Below are 9,173 nucleotides of genomic sequence, written 5' to 3' on the forward strand. Positions count from 1 at the left end.
ACAAATTCTAAGCAGGAGCATCTCCTGGCTCTATAAATGTCAATAATGTGTGCCAAAATAACGAAAATACCCCAACTCTCTTTCCAACTGTATAAATAGCTCAGATTTTCAGCTTTACTGCCCGAGCTTGGCTAACACTCTTTACTTTGTCCATCTACTTTCACATCTACCAACAACTCTTTTCCCCTCTTCTATCAATACAGAATGAAACCTGACGCACAAAGGTTATCAACTTCCAGAACCTCTTCAGCACAGGCCGGCCCATAAGGTCCCCGTCAGTGAACAGCAGCTCATCATTTATTCTCATTATACTGGCACACAAATCTTCTGAGTGACCAGGGAAACGGGAAGCTTGCTACCCTCATAACATTCCTTGCGTGCGTGCTGAAGGCGCAGTGTCTATACATTGCCCACGATTCCCAGAAACAGAGTTAAGAATAATTCAAGATATGGAACAAGGAACAGGAGGGAAAGATGAGCTGGATGTCAACCCCAGTATAAAGTCCTCAGAACCAAGTGCTTGAGGTGGCTAGGAAGATAAGACTGACAACCATGGCAATATTTTTCCCAATTCTCAAAGACCGATTGGGCTTAGTATAGTTTTGCACACCTTCTGGGGAAAAAATGTGGTTAACAGTAGAACAGAGGCTTACAGCATGTTTCAATTTGGAAGCCCTTAAAATATTTCTGTGGAGATGCTACATGGAAAACTGAAGACTATGGACAACAGCTTTACATTTCTTGAGTCACCCTGGACGGACCTCTTCCAAGAGCCCACAGAAAATAGCAGTTCAGCATGCAACAGGCTGAGTACCATGAAGCTACAAAGTCATTTGTGAGACAAGGAGGCTAACGGGGCAAGCAGCAGTGCAGCTAAGGTGAAAATATGGCATTTTTGAAAACAGAGTCCTTAAAATCTGCCTGGCACGTCCATACAGATATAGCTTTTTTTTTTTTTTTTTTTTTGTACACAGAAAGAGCTGGTATTTCATATAAAAAAATAAACATATGTCTGCCTTCCAAACTCATAGAATTATAAATAGTTTGAGTGACAAATATTTCTGTCACAGTACTCAGGATACCTTCAGAAGATATCCCTAGCACTGTATGTGATTAACCATAGCATGGTAGAGTTCACTCTTATAAATAAATTCTAGATAAGCTTGCTGATTTGAACACAAATTTTTGTGTGTGTTTGTCTGAAGCAGGCAGGTAGGTTCTGGCAGCCACTTGCACACTTTTCAAGCTGACTGTTATAGTTTGATATCTATGCTTTGACACTAGTAAGAGCATTAAATTCCTAAATGCTGTGTACTACGTTGCTCAACAGGTTTTATCACAGAAAAACTGAGTAGTCTTGATGAATGAAGTTTCACATAGGAAAATGTTAAAAAAAACTTAGACAGTATTTGCATAGATTGCACTGAGTTGCTTGTTTCCCACCCCTCCCAAGCATCTGAGTACCTCAGAAATAAATTATAGTCAGAGGGTTATTAAAATCTAAAAAAAAAAAAATAAAAAAAAAATTCAATCTCAAACCACAGAACAAAGCAAACATTGTTGTAGTCATTTTTTCAGAGCTCCCCAAAGGTATTCACACTCCAGTTGTCAGACAAACTACCATATACCTCCCAGCCATCTTCTACCTTGAAATATTGCTATGGTGTGTTCCACAGACAGATTATTTTCTCTTCAATATGTTCAGAAAAAAGGCAAATGTGTTTCCCTTTAAGAAACGGTTCAAATAAATAAGGAGAATATCCCTTCGTTTACAAAGTCATGCTGCAATTTCAAAACTACCTACCTTGAGAAAGCAGTAGTATTGGTAGCAATGTCGTTGTTACAGAAGGTAGAAATAGTATTTCTAAACATTTTTTAAGCCCAGACTTCCTGGGACAGTGTTTCAACCTATATAAAGCAGATTTTTTGCTAAATTCATAACTGCATTCAGAAACACGTCACTTCAGGGAAGCACAAATAAAGCTGTGCAAAACACTAATGTTCAAATGCTCCTTCAGAAAATATTTATTGTCATTCTGACCCAACCGGAGGAAAAAGGGAGATGAAAAGTTTGCAACAGCAGCTTGCCTCAGTTGGTAGAGGCTGAATGTGGGATTTTGCCTGGTTTATTTTAAGTCTGAGCAGCTAGCAGCTGGAGCATGTCCCACATGCTAACACTTGGAATTCCCCCGGGAGAAGGTTTGTTTCAAATGCAATGTCGGCCCTCCAAATCTGGTCCTCTTTCAGCTTCGTTAAATTTACGTTCTCCATCAAGTTTGGATGATAATGCACCTATTCTGAGCAATCGAACCTCCTCACCTACTCAACATGAATTGGCTTTTGATTTGAACACAATCTATTAACAATATCTGCTTGCACACACATACACACCCTGGCCAGATACTGAGCAGACGCAGACCTGCAGACTTGCACAGCAGCTGTGACAACAACTGATGTCACCTCCTTTGCAGAAATTTCCACAAACATCTTCCAAAGGCCAAGTTAAACGAGATAGAGCTTATCAGTTTCTTTAAAGTGCTCTGGATGAGCCCCGACCACGTGAGCCCCGGCGCGGCCGTGGGGGTGTGGTATGTCACAGCTCCCATATCAGCTGGCACATGTCGCGGGAGATATGAGACAGCAGAAAAGTCGTAGTAACAACATCACCCCGACCGCCGAAGACGAAACGAATACGCTGAGTAACTTCAGGCTGCGCGCACGCACTTTCCAAAAACAGGTGGAGGGCTTTTCAGCCCTGGCTTCTGCCTGCACATCCCACTCGGCACAGATGGGTGCTAGCGCTGCCAGCTACTCCTTAGAAAGGCCACAGCTCAGTAGCATCGTGTTTACGCCTTTACAGGGAGACACAGTTCTGTTGTTTGTTTCCACACAAGCACACAGAGTTTCTCCTCTTTTGGGTGTCCCTTGAATGAAAGAGGAAATGAGTAGCAAAGATGTTTTTTCCAAAAGTAATTTCTTAAAATAAAAGTCCTTGCCTCTCTTCTTGCATCAGAAAGAGAGTTTCAGTAGATAGCTTCTTCAGCTTTTCAGGTGAAACTACCAAACGTTTCAGGTTTCCTTTGCTGCCTTTTAATTACAATTAAATTATCGGTTGCAAAGAGTTAAGTTTTACAGCTTTCACAATGATTAATTTTATTCAAAATATTAACTGGCCAATAATACATTAAAAAAAGCCCACATTTAAACATTTGCAAAGCATCTCATTTAATGCTTTATCCTTGCTAGGACAAAAAGGCATCTTTCTTATAGTACTTTAAAAACACAGCCATAGTATTAAGCACCGCATTCAAACAGCTTGCAATTTCACCCCAGGGCTCTCCCAGTTTCCCCACATGGGCCTGTTAGCACAGAGGACAGCCTTAAACTCTTACCTCCAACTCGTTACCATATTTTAGTTAACAGATGTTGGTAATGCACATTTCTTCCTAGTGAATATGCCTGTTCAATTCCTGAATTTATATGCACTTACCTCTCCTGTCACCATTCCACTGGGCTTCATTAATAGTTTCCCATAGTAAACATTCCTGATTTTAAAATGCTGGAAAAATGTTGGGGAACCAAAAAGAAAAAATACTCTGAGCAAAGACAGGCACCTTTCAGACCTTGTTATATTTCAGAAGCTAGTGGATTGCCTTCCTTACTGCAGAACAGCCATTTGCTTTTTGCCTTGCTGTACCACTGGATGTATTACCTTAAGTTATTCTTTTTTTTTTCCTTCTCTTCAGGAGGTTGTGATAAAAATCTGCTCCTACAGATCCATACTCTGCATGACTCAGAACTCATCTTATACGGGAACTTCTTGCACCAGCACCGTACAGTCACTCTATTACCCTTGGGCTTGTCCCTTGTCAATTGTGCTACCAGTGCAAGATTAACGGATTCTGGCACGCAGCAGCACGACGTGTAAATTCTGGCTCTAACACAGCAGTGAAAGGTTTTGTATATCAGTACACAAGAATTTGGAGGCAAAGATAGTAAGAAAAACTGAAATTCAGTCTTACCCTTTGTTCCTGAGGTCCTTCTCTTAGCCCAGCTACTGAGTGTAGATTGACAACACTTTTTTTTTTTAATCAAATTTTCCTGTTTAATGACATTTTCCTGTAGCTCTGCTGGGCTGCTCCAATCTTACTGCAATCTCACACCTGTTAAGAATATCACTGGTCTAGCCAGGTCATATGGGATGAAAAATGCTAGATTACCTTTACCCATTTCCTCTTTCAAAGTTAAGTGTCTGCAGACAGAAAAAAAGCTTTCTAGGATATGGGCTCTCACATCTCCACTGTAGTGTGCCCTGCACAAAACTGTGGCTGGAACCTAGCTGCTAATGGCATCTTAAATAATACTTCTTCAGGTGGTGCATGGTGTTTTAAGAGATAGTTCCAGCAATGAACGTATTGGAGTAGCCACGACACAGCTGCTCAAACCAGTGACATGCAGCAGTTACATATGCAATGAAAAAAATATACCTCCCTCAGGAAGGCTACCGAGGATGGCTGCAGACCAGTCCTCCTCAGGGTTCATTAGCTTTTTTTCATCTTTCTGCAAGCCAACCCTGGCTAAATCTTTAGAAAATTATTAGACCAAAGATCTGTGTATCACTATACCCTCTCCAGCTCCAGCTGCAACTTTTTATCCATGAAAGCCCCAGGATTCATAATCCAGGATAGAAGCCTTCCTATCTCTGGTATTTCTTTGGCATGCTGGTTACAACCACTTCTCCCACCATCGCCTATTTCTGAACCACCTTAGGGTTCATAATCCTTGCTGGAACAGAATAAACAGCAGCATGGATCACCAGACACCTAAAATCACTTGTGAGCCCTAGGCTACAGCACACAAAAAGCCTTTCAATATTCTTGCCAACAAGTCTTCCTCTCTTCCACAGAGGCATAATGACTTTTGTGCCCAAGTTCACTTTACCTTTATGCTCTAGTGATGCTCTAAATGGTCCTGTTATGTACAGGTCATCTATACTTACATATAATCCTTCCCTTAGAGGCAGCGAGATGGCAGCTATGAATCAACAGAATTTGTAACGCTTTGCCAAAGGTATGCATAGCTGTGAGTTGCGCACATGGGTGCTTTAAATACTAAAAAGGGCTCTGCTTTCTTCACACCTGAAATACAGGCTCCTGTAGCCCCTGCACCTACAAAATCCACAGGCCAGTGCTTGATATCCCACGCAAAGTGAATTTAAAATGCAGACACATGACCTCAGACTCTGCTCACAAAGGGCAATCTGTATTGCAATGTTTGAGACTTACAAGTGCAAACACAGCAGAGGCACTACAGGGCTTATGTGAAAAAATAATTATTCCATGTAGAAAGGAAGTTGGCTTGCTTTGAGCAGAGGTGTTAATAGACTAACCTTCTTCCCCAACACCAGCCAGCTTACCTGAAAATATGAAAACATCTCCTGACGCAGTATTGAATGTATTTGAGATGGGTATCATATCCCACACATGTTAAATGTCTTGCTGCATTTCAGATTAAGATGGTAGTTAATCTGAATGCCAGTTATAAGAGTCATTTACTGAAAAACAAACCTTGGACAACTCTGCTGCAATTTTAGTAATTTGGGGGCAGAGAGACGTGCACATCATAGCATACAAATAGGGCTGAATTTTAAAAAGAGCAACTTCAGAATAGATACCTTCCCCCTTCCACCAGGTTCAGGACAATTAATAAGAGCTGGATCCTGAATGACAGCAACAAGACAGGGGGTAGGCAGAGAGCAGAGCTGCTAGGCCACAAAGATCCACCAGAGTGAGGCTAAAACCAGCAGCAACTGGAGCAAGGCAAAAGGAGGAAAGAAAACAAAGACCTACAGCAGAAAAGGTATTCAGGTCCCTCTCAAAGGCAGCATATCTTTTTCCCTGAACAAGCTTTGGTCTCCTCCGGCTGTCTGCAATATATTTCAATTGCACTCTATGGTAATTCCCTACCAGTGGCAAAAGTGAGAGCAGTTGTGTAGACACAGCGTTAGCAATTTAAGCACTGGGCCATCCGCTGATCCGTCTGTACCTGAGCAATGTCCCTCTGTCCTCATCTTCCTCTGTCATCAGCAAATTAGTTTCTTCTGCCAGCATAAGCACACATGAAGTAGGCCTCTAAGCCTATGAAAATGAGTCAGGCCTGAAAATGAGGAATAAAAAAACCTATGGAAAGTATTTAGTCTAAGCCCTACTGAGAGATTCAAGCACTTGTGCAGCCATGCCTGCAGGCTGGGTGGGATCCCAGTGACATGAGGGCATGGGACAACCTCTCCACGTGGTTTCTTTCCAGCCGGAACTGCAATAGGCGGGAGACAGAGCACAGTAGAAAAGTAGACATAAGCTGCTAGGCCATTCAGTGGAAACTGAAAGATGCTGCTGGTCAGCTGCTGATCTGTGAGGCAAGGGTTCCTTGGGCATCCACACCTCAGAGGAAGTCCTCCCGTAACTGCTTCCTCTTTAGCCCTTCGTGTCAGCATCTCTGCAATAACTCTGTGACACAAGATCTAGAAGAGAAAAGCAGAAAAATAAAGGGAGGACTTACATCACATACCCCTGTCTAAATAACTTACATCTGCTTTGGTGAATTGGTCCATCTCCTCTTCTCCTCCCAGAACTGAAACTGTCCACATTTGAGGGAGACTTTGCTTTTGCTCTGGTTGTGGAAATAGGTGTGGGTATTTGGGCGTTTGTTTTTTTATTATTGGTTTTACACACTCTAAAATAAGCAAGTTGCAAGTTGCTTTATGGAAATATATAACATAAAGAAATAATTTCTCATCAACAGCCCAAGGCAGATCATGCGAGGCTATTTACTAAGATGTTAGACTGCTAATATAAAGTATTCATGGGCACCTTTTACATGTATCACACACACCTACTTGCCTGGAAGCAAATCAATAACTCCCTACACCAAAGCTTGCATTTGTCTGCTCTTATTAGACATGGGATGGTGCCCTGGGGAGGGCCACAGGCATTCCATTACCGAGGATCAGTGCCTGAGCAAAATGGAAAGGCTGCTAAAAATAAGCAACATTTGCTCATTGGTATAAATAACAAAAGTGAGAGAGAAAGAAAAACAGAAAGAGGACAAGACGAAAATGAAAACTGGCCCCAGACCAGGGCTCACAGAATGACTAGTCACCTCTTCATTGCCAATTCTATCACCATCTCCAGTATGGGCAAGGTACTTTCCACTGCCAAGTGCCCCCAGCTTCTCTATCAGGAGGACCATTACTTGCAGATTTGCAGTGAGCCTGAGCACAGGATGGAGCTCCCACAGCACATGTGTTTGTCCCTAGGAGTTTCAGGGCTTGGGCGCATTGAAACAAGGATGCAGCATTTCACATGTCCACACATGACACCAATGGGATCCCTGCAGTAGCTTTTGAAGCGAGTATTTGGTTTATCTCTGTTTTGTTTATAAAGGGACCTATCGAGGAAGAGGGAGGAAGGGAAGGGTCTCCAATTCCATAAAGCTATCATCATTAAAAACTTTATCCTCTCTTTATTAAAGTAGAAGTGTCTTCTGGATTCCCATTTTTCTAACAGACTTCCCCAGCAAATAGCTTCCAGGGCACACGTGGCTGCCTCTTCTCAAGTACTAAAGCTGAGAAGTGCCTATCTGGAGGAAAATAAGAAGACTAAGCTCATAAAAAACTCACCCTTGCCCTGTATTACTAAAAGCACTGTGCACCCCAGTGGCACCAGACCTTTCAGGGTGGGCTGCCTTGTTACACAACTGCAAAATTTGAAGCCAGACATGCTTCTGGTTACTTTTCATTTTAGGGCCTGGTTAACAAAGAGGAATAATAATTGAGAACCAGCTCCCAAGTAGCACACTCAATTTTACCTCTGTTTTTACTTCATGCATTTTATTGTAATAAAACACACAAAAATTCTATCAGCCCTACAATTAAACAAATAGTGGTATTAACAACTCCCACTCACCGCCTTAAGCAGGTTTAGCTGGGAGAGCTGAAGCAGCTGTCTCTGTCCTGTGTCTCTGCCAGAGGTCACCATCCTGTAGCGGGATCAGCTGATCCTGCTGGATAAACTCCTGAGCAAGTGCAGTCTGCAGGCTGCAGCATTAACATAAACCACCTCCAATTTCAGTTTACTCTGGCAGTAACCTCCTAGAAAAATAAAAGGGAGGAAACCTAAGGCTGGTAACTGTTTCATCTCCTAGTATCAGATAAATCCACCTCTGATTACATTTCAAAGCCCTAAAAAACGGAACAGTCAAGAGGTTTATAATAATGTTCTGGCTTGCCATGAATTAACATGAATTCTTGTAATGGAAAAGGTCACTAGCATAACCATTGAAACACACAGCTCAAATAAGGGCTAAAAAAGGTCCTTTAAAGTTTATCCAGGTACATGCAGACTTTAAACATTTTCAAAAATAGCTACAGCTGCTAAGTCTATGAAATTAAGCCCCTTCCAGACCTAGAACTAGGACAAATTTGGGTATCTATCTCTACCAACAACGGTGCGATTTACAAACTGTCACAGCTACAATATGAATTCTTGATACAGTAGAAAGACAAGAGGGCAGGGTTCATACATCAATGCGGCTTTTTTAGTGCTAGAATAACAGAGGATTGGCTCAGAAAGGCTCAATGTCTCCTTGGCACCCAAAGCAGAGACACAAATACTTGTAATGGGTTTGCTTACACGTAACTATGGAGAAAACGGCAGGTGGTTACAGTTAGGTTTCTGGGGCACACATTTCACACTTGGTCAAATTCATGCGAAATAGAGAAAGATGCAGTTTTTGAGTAACTATGTGAATGAGGGGAGCGCTAAACAGTGGCCATACCTTGAAAGCAGGAAAATGGTACAACAGGAGTGCCACAGCCTCCATAGCGTGGGACGTGCGTGCAATAAGAGTAAGAATGAGGGCAAGATTTGTCGTGCTTAGTCTTGAGCATGATGCTGAGGAGTTTGAGGCTGGGAGGTGGGGGAGGACTGAAACGATGAGGAACTTTCAAAAGGAGGATGATCTGTGATATCTGAAAGGGTTTTGCTTCATGGTGCTTGAACCACACTTACGTAGCTGCAATACCACAAAGCCCTGGTAGAGGTGCCTCGTGCTGAGATGAGAGGAATCCTCTGTTGTGGCTTTCACCACACTTGTCCTAGCCTCCTACACACAGC

The 9,173-nt window shown here is 42.3% G+C and overlaps 1 protein-coding gene across 2 annotated transcripts in view; it reads right to left on the minus strand.

The window, feature by feature from the left end:
• Positions 1 to 8,890, minus strand: part of LOC308192773 (uncharacterized protein) — a 54,394-nt gene extending 45,504 nt beyond the window's left edge. For both annotated transcript variants that reach the window (XM_080586687.1, XM_080586686.1), the window contains exons 1-3: positions 8,836 to 8,890; positions 7,965 to 8,149; positions 1,805 to 6,520 (exon numbers count right to left, since the gene is read on the minus strand). The gene's annotated coding sequence lies outside the window, so the exon portion shown is untranslated. The remainder of the gene's footprint in view (positions 1 to 1,804; positions 6,521 to 7,964; positions 8,150 to 8,835) is intronic.
• Positions 8,891 to 9,173: the final 283 nt, after the last annotated feature.

The sequence above is a fragment of the Anser brachyrhynchus genome (assembly GCF_964034855.1).
Source record: "Anser brachyrhynchus genome assembly, chromosome: 3".
Lineage (NCBI taxonomy): Eukaryota > Metazoa > Chordata > Aves > Anseriformes > Anatidae > Anser > Anser brachyrhynchus.